Here is a 25,789-nt window from a genome sequence, read left to right on the forward strand (position 1 = left end):
CCCCTTGATCACATACATAAGCTTCTCAAGGGCCAAACTGGATATCAAGTTTTTCAGCCAAAGTCCAAGGGAAGGACAACTTGTATTCTTCCAGCAAAGGGCAATTGAACGCCTGGCTTGTAGTAGGCACAAATCCACCAGTTTCTCTTACGAGAGTATCTCTCGTACTGCGTAATAGCTTACGCTAGGGGAAAAACTCTTTTCCACGAGATATTGAAGCCAAAAATTATCCTTAATTTTTTATTAATGTAAAACGCTTTGCAGCAGCAAGCAGACACAGGCGAAACAGCTCGCGCGCCTATTGGCTGCTCTTGCGGCAAATGCAGCAGCCTATCGAGAGAGACTCTGCGTGACGTAATGACCAATGGGGGCAACTCGCGCCCATATCGTCACGTCCCGCCAGAAAGGGCGTGGTCTCACTCTATAAATATGAGTATCAAGATTGCAATGCTGGAGTGTGTGTGTGCGCGCGAGAGAGAGAGGGGGAGGCGTGGGCGCGAACGAACTAGGTGTGTGTGTGTGTGTGTGTGTGTGAGAGAGAGAGAGAGAGTGTGTGTGTGTGTGATTTTGGTTGGGTGACAGTTGTAGGTTACAGTTTGACAAGATTTTAGAGTGTGGCAAAAGCACAATGTTGTATTTTATTGCGAGTGTACACAAATATACACACTTTGCAGTTTGAACTTTGCAGCACACACTCCAACATTGCAACCTTGACGTCGCAGCCTGTTTATTATGCTGCGTTCACACCAAACGTGAATAGAGCGAAATTGATCGCTATTTAGAGTTTTATTTATTTTTATACCGTGTATTCTCCGTGTAAATTCGTGCACCGAACCGTGACGCCCGTAGGCTACCGGTTCGGTTCAACAGGAATACATGTACCGTTCCAGTACCCCTATACAACGCTGTCATTAAGTTGAAGTTATCACATTATAAAGTACAGTCCTCGCTCCAGACCTGCTCACTCGCTCTGTTTGGTTTCATAACAGTGTGCTCCTTAGCACTGGAGCGCCCTCTGCTGTCCATAAGGTGCATCTGCACCAGCCATTTCAAACCCAGCCTCCAGTATTTGGGCCACGCCTCCTTATTTGCATACACTCCTCAATCCTCAATCCTCAAATGCCCAATCCTAAATGGCTAAATGATTAAATGCCCAATCCTAAATCCCTAAATGCCCAATCCTAAATCCTAAATGGCTAAATGACCAAATGCCCAATCCTAAATACCAAATGCCCAATCCTAAATACCAAATGCCCAATCCTAAATACCAAATTCATTTTTGACTTAGACTTTCAGTTTTCGACTTAGACTTTTAGTTTCAAACTTAGACTTTTGGTTTTCGTTTAAGACTTTTAGTTTTAGACTTTTAGTTTTCAATCTGACCCAATAATCCCTCCATAAATATTTACCTCATGTTGTTCCAAACCTGCATTACTTTTTTTTCCTCTGCGGAACATAAAATAATATATTTTGAAGAATTGTACTATTTGCTCTTTTTCATTAAATCATTTCCCATTAAATTGGCTTTAGAAACGACTCAAAAAGGAATAATTATCTAAAAAGCGATCCATTGTCTCTTATAGTGTGCACTAGCAGCAAATGTGTGTATGAAGCAAAGCTCATAGATGTCAATTTCAAAGCAGCTTTCTGTTGGTCAAAGCGGCAAACTCATTGTGAAATCTTTCCCCCTCACACAACATTCCTGATTGCATGGACTAGAGAGGAATTTACCAGTGAAAATTCTTCAAACTGTCAAATGTGATCGCATCTTTACACAATATTCCAAATCTTCTGAAGCTTTACATTAGCTGGTGTGAGAAACAGACCAAAATTTAAGTCACTATACTGATGATAACCGTTCCCTTCCAGTGAGTTGTTCATTTAAAGGAGTATACTTCACTGCTGGCAAAATGGGCTTTCAATAAAACTTGGCTATATAGAGTACAGAGATGGGGGAAATAATAAAATCGGTGCTACCTGACTAGATAAAACTGAGAAAAAGACTGTTGTCTTACCTTTTGGCAAATAGGTAGGAAAACTTCAACACCCCTAATGCACTGAGCATATTGCCGTCCAAGGCCACTCCCACCTGTCTGCTATGGATTCGCTTACAAGAGTCAAATACTGCCTTGCTATACAGGGGTTTCCAAACTCGGTCCTGGAGGGCCAATGTCCTGCAGAGGTTTGCTCCAACTTGCCTGAACACACCTGCCTGGAAGTATGGCTGCGTCTGCTGCCTTAGTAGGATGCATTCCAAGGTCGGAAGGCATCAATGCACGTCTGAATACTATGTTAGCTTCACTTCCTGTCTGCTGAGATACCTTCATCTGATACATTTTTGAAGGCAGCATAGATGTATCCTTTGCTGCCTGTGATATCCCACAATCCTGTGCTTTCCATTCTGTGACAGTTGAGCTAGAAAAATAAAGATGGTGTCTGAAAGTTGCGGCTGGTCATCAGTTTGTGTGTAAATGTAAATTTTTGATCAATGTTTTCCAATTATGATTTCATTTCTAGCGAGAAATTACTATTGTAGTCATTAAATATTCACTTAGTTTTCCCCAAAGCTTGCTCTATTTTGATGTAGATCATTAAACCACAACACTGCCTCAGAAGTCTGTCTGAAATCAGTTTCGTGAGGAACCTTCGTGTGCAAACACTGCCTGCAAAGTCATTGCCTGATAGGGCAGCGGGGCAACAAGTCAGCTGCCTACATTTTCTGATGCAGCCTATGCCTAGTAAGAGCTTGATTAGCTGGCTCAGGTGTGTTCAGATAAAACATCAGCTAATGATGATGCGCGTTAAAAGATTTTAGGAGGGCTTTAACCCCCCCCAAATTTCCACCCAGCCCCCCCAAAAATGTACGTTTCATTAATCGCCTCTAAAAGTCCTTTAAAAGTCATGTGAAACCGGCTCCTCCCAGTATTATCTCCGCAGCGTCAGAACAAAAGCAGATGACAACCAATGTGTGTGCATTTATTGATAGATCGTTGATATATATGCATCTGTGTAGTTCTTTGTTTGTCATAAATAAAGTTTACATAATATGATGCATGGAGCAAATCAACACGGTTTCCCACTGTTAAATCTGGGCTTATTTATTTATGAAATTCCTTTCATCCAAACGGCATGAGACTTTGTGACTTTTCCTACTCTTGCTATACTTCATACTTCAGTGCAATAAAATTGCTAAAAAAAATTATAATATTAATTTGATAATAAATCCGAAGGCAAAACACGAAGAAAAAACAACGTATATTTATTATTATTTTAACAAGGTCGGAAACACAATGGCAGATTTTAAATAAACACAAATGTATTATACATGTTTACATTACTGTATTATATAAAAAAAATTGTGTGGAGTGAGTGTTCGCAGTCGCAATTTATTGCATCACTTAATCAAGCGTCTTTTTGATTAGCCTAGCTGTCAGATACGTTACGGAGTAAAAATGAAAAGAAACAGGCCAATTCAATCTTCCTTGGATGTTTTTTTAACAAAAAAATTATAATAATAGGGAGAATGGAAGCAGCAATGAAAAAAATGAGGATTGTAGTGCTGTCAGCGAAATGTCATCTGGGCCTTCAGTTTCTAATGCAAATCCTACATCAGAGATGTCATCAACCAGCATTAGCTGCAACACGGTGGAAGATATCAGCAAAACTAAAAATGAGGCACAGAGGCAACCACCACTTTTAAACTTTCCAATCCAAAATGGGAGACGATTTTCGTCACAGCTTTACACACCGAGCGGCCTCGACACAGAGATGCAGTGAAGGCATGGGCAGATTACAAGGATGTATGTGCAGGTAAAAAGCCATCAATAGCAACAGCTATTACAAACAACAGATCTGCCGAGGTGAATGAAAATCGAGCTCAAGTCAAAACTTTGATACGTGCAACAGGTTAACTGGGACGTCAAGGTCTGCCCTTCCGTGGGCATGATGAGAGGAAAGAATCAAACAACCGAGGAAATTTTTGTGAACTAATTGATGTTTTTGGAGAAAATGACTGCGCAATGAGAGCAAGAATGGAGCGCACATATGGACATTATACATCAAAGGAGAGTCAGAATGATCTCATCACAGAGTTTGGGAAGAAAATTGTTAAGACAATTGTCGAAGAAGTCAAAAAGGCCAAGTTTTTTGCACTGTTAGTGGATGAAACCAAAGACCTTTCAAAAAAGGAGCAGCTTGCAGTTCTTTTGCAGTACGTACACTCTGGTGTATTAAAAGAGCGTGCTCTAGGAGCTTTTCATATGCAAGACCTCTTTGCAGATTCGCTTTATACGTTTATTGTTGGCAAGCTAACGGAGTTTGGTATAGACATGCAATTTTGCATTGGACAATGTTACGATGGTGCCAGTGTTATGCGGGGATCAGTCAATGGAGTTCAGGCTAAGATTAAGGAAAAAGTGCCTCATGCAGCTTAGGGGGCTTTTACACTGGGCTCGTTTGCTGCGGTCCGAGCCAGAGCGCGTTTGTTCCCGGCGCCCCCCGCAGCGTTGGTCTGGTTTCACACTCAACTTGATTCTATTGAACCCTGGTGCGTTTGCGTGCATATTACGTCATCGCAAACGTGCACGGCGCATGATAGAAAACAGAACGCGGGTCAATATTGTGTTTTTTATTAATTCGCTGCTATTATGCGCAGTTGAGTGAACAATACAGGTTTACTATGCGTGTGTCACATAAGGTGGACTTCTGCTGCTTGCAAACTGACTCTTTTGAGGAGACAGAGGATTTGCAAATTTGGTGCCCTGATTTCACGCGCAATGCACGAATACACTGCAGGCTCACTCTCGCTCGTATCCAAGGTAAATCATCAACACTATCATCCCTTACAAGTGTTTTATTTAACTGAATACATCACAATAAGCTAAAACGCATGCGCAGGTCACTTTACTTCCTGAACAAGTGCGCACCCGAGTCCGTGCTGTTTTCATATTCACGCGAACCGCGGCACGGTTCGGGAGCAACCGAACTCAGACCACCTCCTCCAGGTAGTCTCGGGTTCGGTACCCCAGCGCGCACCCGGGTCCCATGACAGCGTTCACATTAGCGATTTTTCATGCGAACCGTGCCCCGTTCCGAACTAAACTGCCAGTGTGAAAGCCCCCTTATACTCATTGCTATGCCCACAGATTGAATTTAGTTCTTGTGAACACTATTAGGAATATTCCCGAACTGTCAGATTTTTTTGATGTGCTGCAAACATTATACACTTTCATCGCAAATAGTAACACAATGGAATGTTCAAGCGCAAAAGCACCTAGGACAAGAATTGCTACAGCTGGAACGGACAAGCATAACTCGGTGGCTGTACTGGTACAGAGCGGTAGAAAAACTAGTATTGCTCTATGAGGCAATTATGGCTGTTTTGGATGCAACTGCTGCAGCCCACAAGGATGGGTCAGTCGAGGCTGTTGGACTTAAGGCAAAATTGGAGTCATACATTTTTATTGTCAATCTTCACATTGTTGAAAAGGTATTGGCTATCACTTTTGGTCTGTCTGAACAGCTGCAGCAGTCATGCATTGTTGTCCTTAAAGCAGTGGCTCTGATCAGAAGCACCAAAGAGCACATTCACACCATCAGATCTGACAATGAATGGAAGGCTGTCTTGGAAAAAGCAAAAAGCTTTGCTGTCACACTAGGCATTTCACCTGAGTATGCAGCCACAGCATCCAAGTCCCGACCTGCAAGACTACAGAAAGTGTCATCACTTTTGAGTGGGCATCTCATTGAGTCAACCACTGGATCCAGAGAGACCATGCAGACAGTGTGAAAAGAGTGTACTTCTCTGTCATTGAATTCTGTTGCCGGTTCAGCGACAACGATGCCCTTTAACACTCGCTAGAGAGCTTTGACAAAAGCTCACCAAATTTGTTCATGGATTCGGTGAAAATTGCTGCATTTGCGGATTGCTACGCTGCACATGTTGATGAAGTCATCCTTGAGTCCCAGGTCAGCTCTGCAAGGATTTTTTTTAAATGTGATGAAAAACCTGCGAGGATTTTTTTTTTAAATGTGATGAAAAACCAACCAATGACAACACTATTTTGTCAGATTTCATTCAGCTGCAGTCTCTACCTGTGGCCTACAGTGAGTTAATAAAACTATTCCAAATCGCACTGACCCTACCGATCACAACAGCTTCCAACGAACGCTTTTTTTCTGTCCTTAAACAAGTAAAAACTTATCTGAGAACAACAATGGGTGATGAGAGACTGAGCCACTTAATGCTCATGTCGGTGGAAAAGAGTTGGTGAAATGTTTTGATTTGGATGAGCTTGTCACCGACTTCGCACTGCTCCGACCTCGCCGCTACCCACTTATGCAATAAAAACGTCTCAGGTTACGACTGTAACCATAGTTCCCTGAGAAAGGGAACGAGACGATGCGTCAACGACGCTTTGGGAACGCCCCCAGCGTGAATGCGTCTGAGCATCAATGTCAACTAGTCCAATGGAAAGAATGAGCGTCACGGGCGGGTGACGTCATGACCAGGAAGGGATAAAAGCACATCCGGTGCAAACCGGCATTAGCTTCAAAAATGTCGAAGCAAGCCGATCACAGGGATGCAGGAAGTATGGCAGGGTGACGCATCGTCTCGTTCCCTTTCTCAGGGAACTATGGTTACAGTCGTAACCTGAGACGTTCCCTTTCGAGGGAACTCGCGATGCGTCAACGACGCTTTGGGAACGAGAATACCCAAAACGCCAGAATTCCAAGTACCTGAGTGTCAGTCTGTTGAAACTAAGCACTAAGCACCTGAGAACCTGGGGCAGCATCCAGGTCCAAACTGTAAAACCTGACGAATGTGAGCGGTGAGGACCAGCCTGCCGCATCACACACGTCTTGAAGAGAAACTCCAAATAATAAGGCTTTAGAGGCCGCCATACCCCTCGTAGAGTGAGCTCTGACCACCAAAGGACACGGCTGGTCAGAGTACTCGTATGCAAGTGAAATAGCCTCAACTATCCACTTACTAACCGTCTGTTTAGAAGCAGGAAGACCCTTCTTAGGTGATCCAAAGCAAATAAATAACTGGTCGGACTTCCTCATTGAAGATGTCCGATGAACATAAGTATCCAGTGCTCGCACTGGACACAAGAGGTTCAGCCTTTCCTGGTCCGCAGATGTAAAAGGAGGAGGACAGAAAGCCTGCAGCACAATAGGCCTCGGAATCAAGGTCGGCACCTTAGGGACGTATCCCTGTTTCGGATATAAGAATGCCTTGACCATCCCCGGTGCAAACTCAAGGCAAGTGGGGGAAACCGAAAGGGCCTGAAGGTCTCCAACTCTCTTAAGGGACGAAATAGCTAGCAGAAAGATAGTCTTAAGGGTAAGAAATTTCTCTGAAACTGAATCTAAGGGCTCGAATGGAGCCCTAGACAGGCCTTCTAGTACTATTGCCAAATCCCAAGCTGGCACCCTAGTGCGAGTTGCAGGCCTCAGCCTCAATGTGCCACGAAGGAAACGTGTAATCAGGGGGTCTCGACCCAACGATGTACCCCCCACCAGGGCGTGGTAAGCCGCAATGGCCGCCACGTAAACCTTAAGTGTGGAAGGACATAGACCTGACGTAAAGCGCTCCTGCAAGAACTCGAGTACTGTGTTCACAGAACAGTTAACCGGATCCCACTGATGTCGGTGACACCATACAGAAAAAACTTTCCATTTCAGCGCATATAGTTTCCTAATAGCTGGAGCTCTGGAGCTTAGAATGGTCTCAACAACCTCAGTTGAGAGACCACTCTCTATGAGTTGGGCCCCCTCAGAGGCCAAACCCACAGGTTCCAAATCTCTGGTCGGGGGTGAAATATTGTGCCCCCGGCCTGAGACAGAAGGTCTCTCCTGATCGGGATCTCCAAGGGAGGACCGTCTAAGAGATGGATCAGGTCCGCAAACCAGATCCGACTCGGCCAGCGTGGTGCTACTAGCAGTAGGCTTATTCCGTACTGGCGGACTCGCTCCAGAACTCCTGGGAGCAGAGCAACAGGGGGAAATGCGTACAGACGTAGCCTCGGCCACGTCTGCACCATAGCATCCAGCCCCAGGTGAGTAAGGGAGAACCAAAGTGGACAGTGCGTCGTATGCTGAGACGCAAACAGATCCACCTCTGCTTGGCCGTAAAACTCCCAAATTTTCTCCACCGCCTCGGGGTGGAGTCTCCAGTCCCCTGGCCTCAGCTCCTGCCTCGACAGGATGTCTGCCCCAATATTCTGGTCCCCAGGAATATACACTGCCCTCAGGGAGAGTACCTTCCCCAGAGACCACAGGAGGATCTGGTGCGCCAACTTGCAAAGCGGACGCGACCGCAGACCCCCCTGACGGTTCAGATAAGAGACCACCGATGTGTTGTCTGTACGGACGAGCACATGATGGCCCCTCAGGTCTGGGAGGAATTGCTTCAACGCATTGAAGACAGCCATCATCTCCAGGCAATTTATGTGCCAAGAAAGATGATGACCCCTCCACCGACCCTGAACCGAGCGGCCTTCCATTACCGCTCCCCAGCCGGTGAGGGAAGCATCTGTCGAGATCGCAACTCGATGGCAAACCAACACCGGACCCTGGGTTAAGAACCAGTGTTTCCTCCATATAACCAAGGCACGAAGGCACCGCCGCGTGATCTTGATCATACGAAGTGGGTTTCCCCTCGGGGAGAACCCTCTGGTCCTGAGCCACCACTGCAAAGGTCTCATGTACAGCAGGCCAAAAGGTATCACGTTGGACGCTGCTGCCAAGAGACCCAACAGTCTCTCGAACTGTTTTACAGTGCGTGACTGGCCTAGCCTCAGCTCTTCTGTGGCTGCCAGGATAACAGCTACACGAACGGGCGATAGAGTCGCCCGCATCGTCACTGAATCCCATACCACACCAAGGAAAGTGGTTCTCTGTACTGGAGAAAGAACACTCTTCTTGGCATTGAGCCTCAACCCCAACATCTGCATATGAGCGAGAACGACACCTCGGTGCCGAACCAGGGGGCTGGACACGGCGAGGGAGAAACTTTATAAATGCCTCCGCTTGCTTCTTTGACTCTTGAAATCTCTCGACGACCGCATTGACTGCGTCGCCGAAGAGACCAGAAGGCTCAAGCGGAGCATCCAATAAAAAAGCCCGGTCTTTTTCTCTTATTTCGGCCAGATTTAACCAAAGGTGTCTCTCAGTAGCTACAAGGGCTGCCATAGACTGCCCAATTGCTCTAGCGGTCTCCTTTGTAGCTCTGAGAGACAGATCGGTGGCAGATCCTATCCAGATCCCCCAGCAAATCAGCCTGGTAAGCCTGGAGCACCGCCATAGTGTGCAGACATGCTCCAGCCTGACCTGCTGCCATATAGGCTTTGCTCACTAAACCCGATGTTGCTTTAAGTGGTCTAGTAGGCAAAGCTGAAGCCTTCAGAGACGATGCTGGGCCAGGTGATAAATAGCTCGCGAGCGTCTGTTCAGCCTGGGGCATCGCCTCATAACCGTACTCTTTCAGCCCTCTTATACCTGAATATAAATGAACCTGAGGGCTGAAAAGTCGTGATGAGTACGGTTTATCCCATGATCTAGATAACTCATTATGTAAATCGGGAAAAAAGGGAAGGCCCCGTGGTGGAGATGATGTAGCTGAAGAAAGGAAACGCTCATCTAATTTACTTTTGGGACGAGCGCCCCTTTTCTCAGCTGGCCATTCAATATTTAATTTCTCTACAGCCCTAGACATCACATCCACCAGCTCCTCATATGCTGGGGAAACAGGTGGCGAATCTCTTTCCCCAGTGTGTGTGCTTAAACTCTCCATACTCATCATATCAACCTCCTCAGAGGAAGAACAATGAAGTAATGGAGGGCTCTCTCCCCGGGCGGAAGAAGCCGCAGAGCGGGCTTCCGACACCGGGGGGAGAGCACTGGATCCTCCGGGTAAGGAAGGAGAAAAGGCCCTCGGACCCGTCTCCAACCCCTCCGAAAGATCCTATTGCGATCCCCAGGAATGCATTCTCCGTGCTGCCTCGGCAACAGCGGGTCCTGCACCCTGAGGATCGCGAGCCTGACCACTCTCGTCAAAGAGTGACAGGCGAGAGCGGAGCATGCGAAGCGGAAGCATCTCACAATGCTGGCACTCAGCCCCCTCGAAGGCTGAGACCGCATGCTCCACTCCCAAACAAATAACACAAAGCTTGTGTATGTCCCCACCCGTTAAATAACGCGGGCAGGGAGTAGGAGTGTAAATATTAATCGATTCGTATCGATGCATCGATTATACAGCCGACGATTTGATGCATCGATGCGTCCGCAAGAGTATCGATTAATGTGTTTGTTTTGCCGCCTGTCTATTTTCAGCATCCGCTCATATGCGTACAAACAATTGTTGTTATGCTCTGGGCTAACGTTAGTTAGTCACCGAACTAAACTGCCAGTGTGAATGCACCCTCAGTCACTTAGTTGGCGAATTCCAAGCTAGCAGTTACTAACATAAACAAACAGGCGCTAACGTGTACAAAAGGCTACTTCAACAGCTTACTTGAAAAGTCTAGGGTGCTTTCACACCAACTCGGAACGGAACGGGCACGGTTCGCATGAAAAATCGCTAATTATGTAAACGCTGTCTGTCATGCGGACCCGGGTGCGCACTGGGGTACCAAACCCGAGACTGCCTGGAGGAGGTGCGCTGAGTTCGGTTGCACTTGAACCGTGCCGCGGCTCGCGTGAATGTGAAAGCATCACGGACTCGGGTGCGCACTTGTTCAGGAAGTAAGTGACCTGCGCATGCTTTTTAGCTGATTATGATGTATTTAGTTAAATAAAACACATGTAAGGGATGATAGTGTTGATAATTTACCTTGGATAAGAGCGAGAGTGAGTCTGTATTCGCACACACATAGCGCGTGGACTCAGGGCAACAAATTAATGGAAATCCACTGTCTCCTGCGTTTGCAATCAGCAAAAAGCCAAATGCGACACACAGTAAACCGGTGTTGTTCACTCAGCTGTGCATAATAGCACCAAATAAAATAAAAAAACACAATATATTGACCCGCATTCTGTTTTCTATCATGCGTCGTACACGTTTGCGAAGACGTAAAATGCACGGAAACGCACCAGGATTTGATAGAATCAAGTTTAGAACTGTATGCAGTAACTGTTATATTTGCTGTTCTATTTGCAGTGCATTGAGCACAACATACACATTATGTGAATAGAATACTGTTCCTGTATTCTCAATAAAAGGCAAATTATAAACATTTTTGTTGATTTATTTGAAACTTAATAGATATCATGTAAAAATATCGATTATTGAATCGTATCGAATCGAATCGAATCGTATCGCGGGGAATTCTGAAGTATCGAAAATAATCGAATCGTTGGCTTAAGAAATCGGTATCGTATCGAATCGTCATGTAGGCTCCGATTTACACCCCTAGCAGGGAGAAGCACACTGCTTGTACATTTGTTTCGCCATAACTCTTCCAATATAAACAGACAACAATAAATAGCCAGAGACAGAGTAACACAGATCGCTTGCTGAGACACAGAAGCTAATGCCGGTTTGCACCGGATGTGCTTTTATCCCTTCCTGGTCATGACGTCACCCGCCCGTGACGCTCATTCTTTCCATTGGACTAGTTGACATTGATGCTCAGACGCATTCACGCTGGGGGCGTTCCCAAAGCGTCGTTGACGCATCGCGAGTTCCCTCGAAAGGGAACTGCACTGCAACAAAAAGGTAAGGCATGTTTTTTTTTTTATATTTATTGCTGTTCACAGTGAGTTTTAATTAACAGTGTAATAGAGTTAATAGTGCATCGTGCATTTTGTTTGGTATAATGTGAGGTACATCGTTCGGTAATGTCGTTGTTCTATGTATGCCCAGAGGGAATGCCATTCTCTAGGTTTTTGTGAAACGCCGCCACTGCCCTGCAGGACAGTAGCCCTCCAGGAGCAGGATTGGACACCCCTTCTTTAGTAGGAAATACTTCTATGCAAACTTTTAGTCATAATGGTGTCGACTTGTTCCCGGGTGCAAGAATTCAAAAAGTAGACGTTAAGCGGGAGTGAAGACTGCAAAGAATTGTAAACATACAGAGAGAATGCCAAGACGGAAAATCTGAAAAACCTTCATGTTTGTAGTCAATATTTCAAACTGTATGATCACGAATACAGTGTTTCAGGCCAAACGGAGGGGAAAAACTGAAAGAAACTGCTGTTACGAGTAAACGAGTAAACATTGTTCATTTACATATACTACAGACATCGGCGAAGTTACACTTTAAGTCGCATTTCAATTTCAATAAATCAGTTGATCAAGTTCACAAAACCCAGATGGTTCCCTTGGAGTATAACTGTATTTTAAAATGTCTTCTTTCTGTGTTCCAGGGAAAAAGAAAGTCAAATGTTCATATTTTTTGGTAAACTATTCCTTTAACAATACGAAAATAAACAAAGCAAATAGTTCTAAAGCTTAAAAGTTTGTCAGATAATCATCACTGATTATTGTCATGATCACAGTATCTTGCTTTGATGATTAAACTCCAGCGTGTTATCTTTCTAATTTAACAAGTATCACACTGTATCATTTTGTTGACGTAAACAGCAGAATCCTGGGGACTTGTCAACATCAATATCTCTGCTCTGATATTACTCATCCATGTTGCAGCACTCAGAGCGTTAATTGAAGGATGTTATGTAGGCTTGCACAGTTGCACTCCTACGGGATCGTGTTATTCACCCATGCTAAATGCTAGCTCATATGTGCGCTATGAGTCAACACCATCACCGCCCGAATGACTCCATTAATAACGTAAAGACATCTGTTATATTTACAACATTTCCAACTAATTTGCCAAAGTATGCATAAAGCTGTTGAAATAACACTTAGTACAGTATAACCCACTTTAAAAACATTCAGTTTGGGAAAAGTATGTATTCACAGCTTAGTTTGTCAATTTAACATCTAACAACATTGTGTGGTTTTTATTATTGATCAAAACAATGCAATTGTTTTAAATTATAGCAATCATTTTGATCAAAACAATATTCTTTGTTAGATGTTAAAATGCTGTAAATGTAAATGGACAAACTAGGTTGCTAACAATTTTTATCACACTAAAACAGTGGCATTGTATTTAAGTGCTTAGGACAGTTTTTATTATACATATTTGCAATATATATAAAGAATATATAATAAAATGCAAGTCATGCCTTGGCAGAAAAAAATCTTCAGAAGGGCAAATCACAGAAGGGCAAAAGCACTCCACTGATACGGCAACATGAAACTATTAGCAAGAGATCCCATGTCCAAAGATGTGGAGCTCCAAGAAGAATCACATTTATAACATTGCATACATTAATAATAATAAAAAAATATATAATTCGCAAAAAGAAAAGACTGACATTAAAGAAATTACTCATTTTCCTTCCTGCTCAAGGTGTTCTGTATCACTCCTCTCCTGGTATTCTGTGTCATGCTCTTCGTCGGTCATTTCCCATAAAATTGTATTTTTGATGACTGGTTTTTCAATAATATTTAGATAAAATTCTTTTTTTTTTTTCTTCATTCTGACTACTAACAGTCTATTAACACTGTATCTATCAACACTTTTCCACATGGTGAATTCTTGCTGGCATGCAGTGGCAGTGGTGGACAGTAACGAAGTAAATGTAATTCGTTACTGTACTTGAGTAGCTTTTTTGCGTATCTGTACTTTACTCAAGTATTTAAATTTTGGGAGACTTTTACTTTAACTCCACTACATTTCGAAGTCAAATATCTTACTTTTTACTCTACTACATTTTCAAAATCAGTCGTTCCTTTTTATTTATGAGTGGATAAAAACGTAACTGGTCAAACGAGCCACCAATCACAGTACAGCGCGCGCGCTTTGTTTTGAACTTGCCTTGGCGGTATCTACTAAGCGCGAACCAGAGCCATTAAATATGAGAGTTGCGAACACAGATGGTTGTGACAGTGATCTCGCCGCCGCGCGGTCGTTATTCGTGTAGCTCTCAATAGTTCCAAACAAATCGCGTTGACAATGATTTTAAGCGGGACAAAGAGCAGCAGCTATTATTGCAGCAATTATCGGTAAGTATTGACGCATAATGTACATTGCTTACGTTGCCACTAAAATGACTTGCATATAATAGCTTTTTTTCTGGGGAGTAGCCTAGCAGAAACACTGCATTAATACGTTTTGGTGTTTAATTTTGGAGGGATATTGGCTGCTCCCATAACATAGAATATAGAAAATACACTATATACACACAGTGTGTGTGTGTGTGTGTGTGTGTATATGTGTGTGTATATGTGTGTATATATATATATATATATATATATATAGTTATATATATATTTAATGGCGTTGTGCAGGTTTATGTGAATGTATCATAACATTAAGATGTTAATAATTATGACCATAGGCGCTGGAGAAAAATATATACAGTAAAATACTGTAAATGTTTTATACCTTATGGGAACAGTCCCCTTCCCTCCAAAATTAAACACACAAAAAATGAATTCAATTCAAATATATATACACACACACACACATATATATATATATATATATATATATATATATATATATATATATATATATATATATATATATATATATATATATATATATATATATCAGACTAATTAATGTCATTTCATTAATAGATTGGTGTGCCAAGAGTGACATTAGTCTTCACTTAGACTGAGTCAAGCAAGAGTCTTGTGACAAATTATAATAGGACATTATAGCCATAAAAAAATCAAAGTACTTGGATACTTAAGTACATTTGAAGGCAAATACTTTTGTACTTTTACTCAAGTGAATGTTTAAAGGCAGCACTTCTACTTTTACTTGAGTAATATTGTACCTTGAGTATCTTTACTTTTACTCAAGTACATGGTATGTGTACTTCGTCCACGACTGTGCAGTTGCATGTGTTATGCTCATGATGGAATGGTATCAGAGTAATCTTGGAGCTCGACACATGGCAAAAAATCATGCAGCTCTGCTTCCACTCCACAATGTTCACATATTCTTCCTGGAACTGTGTAATACTGAAATAAAGACAAGAAAATTTACCCATCCTAGATAATTATACCTACATTTTAAGCATAATATGTGCTTCCTGGGCTTTGTCTTGGGTAGAGGATGTGTGGTAACTGTTGTTTTGTTCCTGAAACCCTGGATCCTCAGTGGGTATGACAGACTGTGTGACAGCAGCAGTGGCCAAAAAAAGGACCAACATGTTAGATCTCACAGCTCAGCTTCACTATATCACATTTAGTGGTTCGTCATATCACACTCTGAAGTTATGTCACTGGAGGAACAGTCATTGATTGTAGGATGTCAAAGAGTACAATATACACGTCATTCGCACAGGCACAGGAAATGAATGGCAAATAACTTCATTTGTTTGTTAATGACACAGGATGTCTGGCAAGTACATTATAAACACGCTGTGTAGGGGAAATAGATACCCATGAGTGACTTCCTGCAATCAAAAATGTTCCCTATATGATGCAAAAAGACATGGAAGTCAGTTCTAACATGATGTATGGGTATGTGTGTCAGTTTTGGGATGCCCAGAGAGAGATCGCTCACCTGTTCTCTATAAATTCACTCCATTCGGCCCAGTGATTTTTGGTTTGGATCATCATTGGTGTCGGTGCAATTCAGTTTAAAGTTTGCTTGACCTTCATATTCCGTTCAGATTGACTTGACACCCCAATAAGAAATAATAATTGGACAGTTGGAGCATGTTATCAAGTTAAAACATTTTTTAAAAATAATTTCTCATTAGATTAATAAAGTCCTGAGCTATCAACCTAATACTTTAATGTTTAAGGGATAGTGCCCTATAGATATTTTATTCAGTCATCATTCATTCACCCTCATGTCCCTTACAAAAAAGAAGTTTAAGTGTGCTATTAGTATACTTCTTTTAAACTAAAAATAAGAAAGTATACTTTCAGTCTACTTTTTATGTACTTCTCAGAAATATATTTAAAGGGGTCATGGGATCCTCAAAAACAGCTGTTCACAGTCACCTGTTTCGGTGCATGTCTCTTTAAATGATTATGAGCAACTGCTCACCCCACCCCTCTCTTCCATGGGGGTGTCGAATGGCTGAGGGCAGAAATATGCTAATACATAGACGCCCTATTGGCCGCTTTGGAACGTTGCTGCGATATGTTAACGCGTCCCCCATATTGCTGAGGGCAAGACTGCGCTGTAAACAAATGCAAGTAAACGGGTGAGCTGTGTTTTTTCTGGATAAAAACTAAAATAACGTTTACATTTATCAACCGATTTTAGTGGTTTGTACGTGGTGTACAAAAAGTTCCATCTCTAGTTATTTAAAATCTCGATAGTTAGACTTATAAAATATTTTTTTAATGAGGAATTGTCAAAGCTCATTGTCATGTATTTGGCTTTTTATTCTAGGATAAGAAGAACCCCATACTGAGATATAATTTAAAGGTAGGGTATGGGATTTGCAAAACGGCCGGCAGATTTTTGAAAATACACAACTCAAAAGGTCCTACCTTCTTTCCTCCAACGCTGGCCCTGACTCCACCCATTCGAGGAACATGGACGCGCAATCATGCATCTGCAAAACTCAGATGCGCGAGATTGCACTTACTCTCTCTCTCTCTGTACCGGGGCGACTTGCACTTACTGTGACTGGGTCACGAGCTTTGAGTATGCGCACGAAGGGGACACGGGGGTATGCTACGACCCTTTGATTGACGCACTGACTGTCCAATGATTCTAGGTGGTCTTGGAAATGATTGGCTGGAGTTTTTCGAGTCCTGCCCGTTCCACAGATGATTAAATTGCTTAATTTTCATTTCAGTGCTTCTAACTCAGTGGCTGTAAGTGGGTTAGGAATAGGATTTCAAGTGATTTTTAAAAAATGGTCAAAAAAGAAAATCACATACCCCACCTTTAATTTTCACATTAAATGAAATAAAGTTTTCTTATTGTGGAAAAAGCATTTTCTGTCTTTAACCCGATTTGAGCTTTTCTTGTGCTTAGAATTGACCGAAAAGTGTTACTACAAAAACAGTCAATAACTTCCCTGTCACACACTATAGTGTCACCAAATTCAGTTTACACACCACTGCTCTCCTGCTGGTTATACTTCAACACTTATTTTGGTATACAAGTCTTTTTGCATAATTTTTATGATTTTTATTTATGGAAAATATTCAATAACTTCACTGTAATACACTACATTGTTGCCAAATTCAGTTCACACATCACTGCTGTCTTGTTGGTTATACTACAACACTTATTTTGGAAAAAATTATTGTTGTATAATTTTTATGATTTTTATTATGAAAAATATTCAATAACTTCACTGTAATACACTGCATTGTTACCAAATTCAGTTCACACATCACAGCTGTCCTGCTGGTTATACTACAACACTTATTTTGGGAAAAAAATATTTTTGTATAATTTTTCTGTTTTTTATTTATGAAAATGTTTATTTTATTTATCCACTTATTTTGGAAGAATATTTTTTTCAACAAAGATCAAGTTACTGTCCATCAGTGATGTATTTGAATAAGGCACCAATGCAGTGCGTAACAGTGAAGTTATTGTATATTTTTTATAATAAAAAATCATAAGACGGTAACACTTTACAATACGGGTGCACTAATAAGCATTAATTCATACTTAACTAATGCACAGATAATCATAAGTTAATGTATGACTCATGAAGAACTAAACCATTAATTAATTATTACTGCATCAGCAACTAATAAAGAGTCTATATGATTAATAGATTAAGTAATACATGAATTGCTATTAATTAAATGTGTCATCATGTATTAATTCCTTAATAACATTTTATTAACTAATAGTGTAAATTAATGTGTTAATTACCACAATTAGTCAAAGCTATGCACTTCAACTTCCAGTTGTCTGCTTTAATTAATCATTAGCTAATGATTTGCAAATCTATCATTATGTTATGACGTTACTTGTTGAGGCACATGACTATTAACTAATTGTTAAGTAATATGTCATTATGGTTATGGGTTTTGTCATCCCCACGAAAGGTCTGTGGGGCAGTTGCACATGCAGTGAGTGTAATGTCAGAGAGTGTTTGAAGGATGGGTAAGTTGGGCCGCACACAAATATCAGCACACCAGAATCTGAAATACTGACGCTGTTACACCGTGTTTAAACTGGACGAGACCATTACAGCTGTCAACACTGGACATGACAGACCATTGCAAGTCCATCTGTCCTTCATAACAGAAGTAGAGCAAAAGCTAGGAGTACGTCAGAAATAGAGTGAGGCATCAGTTTACTGTCGGGGTTTTGTTGTGTCGTGTAGCTGTATCGCATCCAGTGTTGTATCACTGATTATAATGGGTTCTAGTTTCTTTGTCCGGTCTAGACACAGTGTTATGAAATAGCAGAGCCCGGCCGCATATTCTCAGTTTTCTTCCTTTAAATCCTAGCTCAAGCTTAACCTGACACACTCCTGTGCCATTAACTGTTGGATGCGATGGTTCATCTGGCACAGTGGAATCCTGGTTGTAGAAGGCGGGAAATTGAAATCCATAGTGTCAAAACCAAAATTACATATTACTTAACAATTACGGTAGTTAATAGTCATCAGTGGTGGACGAAGTACACATACCATGTACTTGAGTAAAAGTAAAGATACTCAAGGTAAAATATTACTCAAGTAAAAGTAGAAGTGCTGCCTTTAAACATTCACTTGAGTAAAAGTACAAAAGTATTTGCCTTCAAATGTACTTAAGTATCCAAGTACTTTGATTTTTTTATGGCTATAATGTCCTATTATAATTTGTCACAAGACTCTTGCTTAACTCAGCCTAAGTGAAGACTAATGTCACTCTTGGCACACCAATCTATTAATGAAATTACATTAATTAGTCTGATATATATATATATTTTTTGGAATTGAATACATTTTTTGTGTGTTTAATTTTGGAGGGAAGGGGACTGTTCCCTTAAGGTATAAAACATTTACAGTATTTACTGTATTTTTCTCCAGCGCCTATCATGGTCATAATTATTAACATCTTAATGTTATGATACATTCCCATAAACCTGCACAACGCCACAACGCCATGTGACGGGTCACTCCATCCTACTGTTGCTGCTACACATCACCACGGACAACCACTTAGATCAGGTTTCTTTATTGCTGGAACACAGTATGACAGTGTTGAATCTTGGGTTCAGCAAATAGATCTCGGGACAACAATCCATTATCTCTCTATCTCAGTGTGTGTAAATGCTATACAGATACAGGAATGTATTTGTACTGGTTACAAATGTATCTGATACTTCTAATGGAAAATAAACCAAATTAGATACCAAACATATTCACAACAAAAATGCATAACTTGTATGTCTATGAAATAAAATAAAACTGTGTGATCATATAGTGGTTTTAGAATATTTAGGCTGAATTATAATCTCTACATACAACATACAGTACATTTCAGCAGTACAATAATGAAACTGCTTGATCCATTTACATTATATTGAAATAACAAAATAAAGAACATTATCATTGCAAACGCAGCACTCGAGCACATGTTTGGCTAATCTCAAGACTACCACGCTGGTCCGCTAAACTCGATTTGCACACAACAAATAACATGACGATAAAACCATTTACACAACATAAGATTATTACCTGGAACACAGTATGACAGTGTTGAATCTTGGGTTCAGCAAATAGATCTCGGGACAACAATCTAAATAGCATGTAAAGCAAGTGACAATTAGCACGCTAGTTCACATGAAAATATGCTTGGTTGCAAATCTCTAAAACATGGCTTTACAAGACACATAAATCATCAACTAAACTCAAAATAGTTAACTGAAATCATTATAAGTACATCGCGTGACAAAATACGAGACATATGTACTTAGAATTATAAGAAAACCTTGATTGTCCCAGACCTCCCAAATTGCGTGACTTACCCATTATCTCTCTATCTCAGTGTGGGTAAGTGCAACGCGATTCCCACAGTCACACTAAATCAAACTACCCCTAGATGGCGTAGTTGCATCACTTTTAATATAATTTAACTAGCAACTCTTTTTACTCCGTTACATACACCCCCCTTAAATTATGTTAAAAAGGGGGCAACATCCATGAAAATCTGGTAGACAGAAAGAAAGGAAAGGACCAAAAACAAAAAAATAATAATGTGTATCACGAGCACTGATGTACCAAAATCTCAATATCAAAAATTCTTCCATAAGAAGTGCGTAAACACAGGGTGGTACCAAACCTCGTATTTATCACAGAGAAACAGAGATGCCATCTACACCTCACAGTGTTGTACATAACTTTGCCCTTACAGTTTAGAGAATGTCAGGAAATAATCACAGATCCAGATCAGGCTGGCAATGAAAAAAAAAAAAAAAAAAAAAAAAAGTCTAATTGGACATACTAAACTCCCATCGACACTGCAATGAAACTAAATGCAGACCCTAAAATGGGTTCAGTATTCTCCAACAATCTTTGGCCTGACATCTCACAAATAAGCCTATTTGGATTCTTGACACTTCTTCCACATCTGGTGACAACTGAAGGGGCTTGTGTGTTAGGAGGATGCGCACAAACAACTTGGTCTGGTCTAACCTCCACCAGATGTGGAGTGTCACTAAGGGACACAGATCTATCAACAGGTAAGTGTGCAATGTCGTATTCTAGGTCTGGTGACTTGTCAGTGTGTGCATGAGTGATTTGGTCAGTTACAAAGTCATCAAGAACACTGTCCTGCCATTCATCTGACTGGTCATCTCCAGAGGCATCTACGGATAAGGCCTTCTCAACGACGTCTTCCTCAGAAACACTCTCACTCTCCGCTAAGACCGGTGACTGCATGAGCCAGTCCATGGTGCGCGTCTGAGAATCCTCCTTATCAGCCACTGCCACAGAGCTCTGTGCACCGGCACACCAGTTATCAGACTGTGACTCCTCAAGGGATGCCAGGTTCCCCTCCTGTCCAGGGAATGTCAGGAAATCTACAGGGAGCAGCATGTTTCTGTGTATGACTTTTTCCTTCCCTGTGACAGTATCTCTGATTCGGTACACATTGACTGCGGATCTCACAGACACCACATCGAAAGGAGTTGAGTCCCACCTGTCCGCGACTTTTCTCTTTCCTTTCTCACCACGTTTGGCCAGCAACACGCGGTCGCCCAGAGCCAACGGCATTCCTCTGACCTTTCGGTTGTATATTTTGGCATGATGGGCTTGTTCTCCGGTTGCATTCTTTTGGGCAATCCGCGCTGCTTCAGATAGGTCCCTCTTAAGGTTGTGCACGAACTCATGGTGGCTGATAACATTGGCGTCTTCCAGAACATGGTGAAACATGATATCAACAGGCAAGCGTGGGATCCGCCCAAACATCAGGAAAAACGGTGCAAAGCCTGTCGTCTCATGCACCGTGCAATTATAACAGAAGGTCAGCATTTGGAGCATCTGTGGCCACCTGGACTTGCACTTCGGAGGAGGAGCTCTTATCATGCCTCCAAGAGTTCTGTTGAACCTTTCCGCAATGCCATTGCCCATGGGATGATACGGAGTCGTATGAGATTTATGCACACCTGCCATCTCCAGTAGATCTTTAAGAAGCCGGCTCTCAAAGTTAGCTCCTTGATCTGAATGGATTCTTTTCGGGAACCCATAGATGCAGAAAAATGTATCCCAAAGACATGGGCCAACTTGTTTTGCAGACTGGTTCCGACAGGGGAAAGCGAGAGCTAGCTTCGAGAAATGGTCTGTGACAACAAGAACATCAGTAGTCTTCTTGTCACCCAATTCCGCTGTCCAAAAATCGATGCAAATCAGTTCCATGGGAGCTGAGGTGCGGATATTCTCGAGAGGAGCTCGAGCGTCTGGCTCAGGAGTTTTCCCTAAGATACATCTCTGACAGTGCTTCACGTAACCCACAATATCTCTCTGCATGCCTGTCCAAAAAAATCGTTCACTGGCCAGAGAGAGTGTTCTTGAGCGGCCCTGGTGACCAGCTATATCATGAACTCCATGAAGCACTTGTTGTTTCAAAACTTCTGGGGTGACAAACTGAAAGATCTTCCTGTCCATGTGACGGTCCCTCTTCACTCTGTAGAGAAGTCCATTGCGCACCCTCAACTTCTTCCAGTGTTTCAACAGCCTGAGTACAGGGCTCGGCTCACCTGCTCTCTCACGACCATTTGGCTTCCTACGCCGCTGTACATACAAGAGGACTCTGCTGACTACAGCATCTTGCTGTTGTAGATTGTGCAATTGGCTGAGTGGAATGGCAATGGATGGATCTTCCCCAGGCAGTTGCAGAGACTCTGGCCCTGTGCAAAACAGCTGAGAGACCCCCCCAGTGCGATGGGCATCCATGACTGCTGACACCTCCTCAGCACTGATCGCACCTCCAAAAGGCAAACAGGGATCCGGTTCGGGACTCAGGACTTCATCAACATGGTCATCGGTAGTCTGAACAGCTTGACAATTGGTGGTCATCCGAAAAGCATCTTGCACTGTGCCGGTGACAACTCCATTGACTTCATTCAACAGAGACAAGTAAGGCTGTTTCATCAGACGATGACTTACACAGGACTGGACAAAAGGTTCACGGCTTAGGGCATCAGCAACGGTATTCTTCGGTCCTGGGACATACTTCAAATCAAAGTCATATGCAGCTAGTTTCGCCACCCATCTTTGTTCACATGCATCCAACCTTGGTTTCGTTAGAATGTAGGTCAAGGGATTGTTGTCAGACCATGCAGTGAAGTGCACACCTTTCAGCCAGTGGGAGAACTTATCACATATAGCCCACTTCAAGGCAAGGAATTCTAATCGATGCGCTGGGTAGTTCAATTGGGCACGTGACAGAGTTTTGCTAGCAAAGGCCACTGGCCTTGCAACCTCTTCACCAGGCTGAAGCTGGGAGATGACCGCACCAATCCCATCAAACGAAGCGTCTACTGCCAGGATGAACGGCTTCCTGAAGTCAGGATGGGCTAACGTCACAGTGTGTAATAGATCATGCTTTAAAGTGTCAAAGGAATCCTGACACTCGGGGGTCCAGTCTTCTGGCGTGAGCTTCACAGTACTGGAGGACTTTTTCTTAGGTTTCCTTCCTCTCTGAGCTTTCCCCCCATTGTTCTGTTCTGAGAGAAGCTTGAAAAGGGGTCTGGCCTTAACCGAACACCCTGCAATGAAATGTTGATAGTATAGCACCATCCCTAAGAAGGACCGAATCTTCTTCTGTGAAGGAGAGACCCCGTCACTGTCCATCAGATCAGACACCCGTATCCGGTCAATGGCTTCAACCTTTCCAGGGTCTGTCTCCACTCCCGACTCAGTGATGACATGGCCAAGAAACCTTACTGTTCTCCGCAGAAAGTAGCACTTTTTCGGAGCCAACTTGAGGTTGTTGTTCTTCAAACGAGAGAAAACCATCTCCAAACGCTCAAGTGCTAGCTGTTCAGTAGGAGCAAAGACCATGAGGTCATCCAGGTAACATAGGAGACTAGTGAAATTCTCATCTCCGAAAATGGAAAGCATCATTCGCATGAATGTAGCTGGGCTGTTCGACAGACCTTGAGGCATCCGGTTGTATTCATGCAGACCAAAAGGGGAAGAGAAAGCAGTGTACTTCCTATGGTCTTCATGTAAAGGCACATTGTAAAACCCAGAGGTCAGGTCCATGGTGGAAAAGTAGACATTTCCACCAAGTGCAGCGAGAGCATCGGCCTGGTGAGGCAGTGGGTGTGCGTCCTTAACTGTCCTTGCATTAAGCCATCTATAGTCCGTACAGATGCGCAGATCTCCATTTTTCTTCCACACAAGAACCAGTGGCGACGCATACTCACTGTTGGATTTACTAATAATGCCTCTTTCTTCCATATCATTGAGAGCTGTTCTTAGCTTTTCATAGTGATTTGGCGGCACTCTGCGGTAAGGCAGGCGGAATGGCTTTTAATCCACCAAATGTATCTTGTGCACAAAGTCAGATGCCTCTCCACAGTCCAACTTGTGCCGCGAAAAGATTGTCTCATATCTCTCAATGATCTGCAAGAGCTTGTCTGTCCACAAATCAGAGACTTCACACGCATCCAGATCCAGGTCATGTAGACCAAGCTCATCCAATGCTCTTCGGCAGCGATGCAGGGAGACACATCTGCTAATTTTGTGTTTCTCTTTAACACTACCAGCTCAGCCGTGGGGTTCATGATCTTCACTGGCAGCCATCTGTCGCCCCACATCGGTGTAACAACTCTACCAACCAAAACCTTTCTTGGCCTGCATCTTGATTGAGTTGGTTCTACAACCACAGTGCTGCCTGCTGATATAGGTGCCGATGCAGGCAGTTTGCCCCACACAAGATGCTCACTCTCTGGTTGTAGAGTCACACACTGTTGCAGCTTCAGTGTACCAACCTTGACAGGTACTGTGTCACCTCTCCATTTCTCCATATTTGAAAGAACAGAGAAGAAGTGATGACAATCCTCATCAATGCCACCACTGGGTTCAGACATCAACCGCCAATAGCTGTCAGCCTTTCTCATGTAATGAAGGATCTTCTTAATAGCATTGCTACCCAATATTACTTCATCAGTCTGGCCAGGCACCACAAGCATTGGGATGACCATCTTGCAATCGTACACCACCACATCCACATCATATATAGCTTTAGGCGTGACTTGTTGACCGCCACATCCGACAATGATGACCCCATCAGCAGAATATTTTCTCAAGCCTGAGTTATGCTGCAAGAGGTGTGCTTCTGCTGCTTCGCTCAGTGTGCACGCCATGGAACCACTATCTATCATTGCTTTCAAAGTTATGTTCGCTGCTGAGATAGTGGTATAGAACAAACTATCAGACCTCTGTATTTTATGTAGGCCTTGAAATACAACGGTTATGCTTGGGGGTACTTTGGAACTGAATGACTGATATAGTGACTCAAAATCATCTGTATCGTCAGTAGGAGGCTCACAAACAGGGTCTGCACTGTCCTCCTCTTGATGCAGACCCATCAGTTTCCCGACTGCGCGGACATCCGTGCTGGGCAGTTGCGTCTAGAGTGGTCAGGTGAATGGCACAGGAAGCAGAGTTTCCTGTCACGACAGTGAGTCAAGGCAGAATGTGCAGCATCACCACATACAGCACATGGCATGCTATTCAGACCCTCAATCCTGGGAAGTCTAGGCTTAGACACCCTGTTTGACATGGCCTGGGCAGGAGTAGCTCTCTGAAGTAGAATTTTTTCTAACATTGTGATGACGCGGTCAAGAGCAGGGGACTCAGTCAAGTTGGCTGCATGGTCTTGTCTGTCAGGTGAAGACACACCAGCGCACTGCATTTCAACCTTGTTCACGTGAACCTTCTCATTGAGTCTCTTATCCACAGCAGAGGCAGTGCCCTTAGAGCGAATCTCAGTGTGATATTCATCTAGCACATCTTGGACCTCTTCAACAGACCACTTATCTATTGTCTTTGACCTGAACGTCAAGGCAAGTTCTCTAGATGGACAATTTTTGATAAACATGCGCGTCACTTCCAGGGCGGGGGAGTCTAGTGTTTTACCCTGTTCTTTAAGCCGGTCAGTAGCAACATCCGCAGCCTGATGGAGCCGTAGCCAGTAGTCATATGCACCCTCATCACTCTTTGGCAGTGTAGTGTAAAAGTCTGCTAGGGGGAGGGGTGAACAGGGGACAGCAGCAAAATGTTTACGCAGAATACCATAGATGGCCTCCGGGTTCTCAATTACTTTAAT

Source organism: Rhinichthys klamathensis, unplaced genomic scaffold (assembly GCF_029890125.1).
Source record: "Rhinichthys klamathensis goyatoka isolate OS25496 unplaced genomic scaffold, OSU_Roscu_1.1 h1tg000090l_1, whole genome shotgun sequence".
Lineage (NCBI taxonomy): Eukaryota > Metazoa > Chordata > Actinopteri > Cypriniformes > Leuciscidae > Rhinichthys > Rhinichthys klamathensis.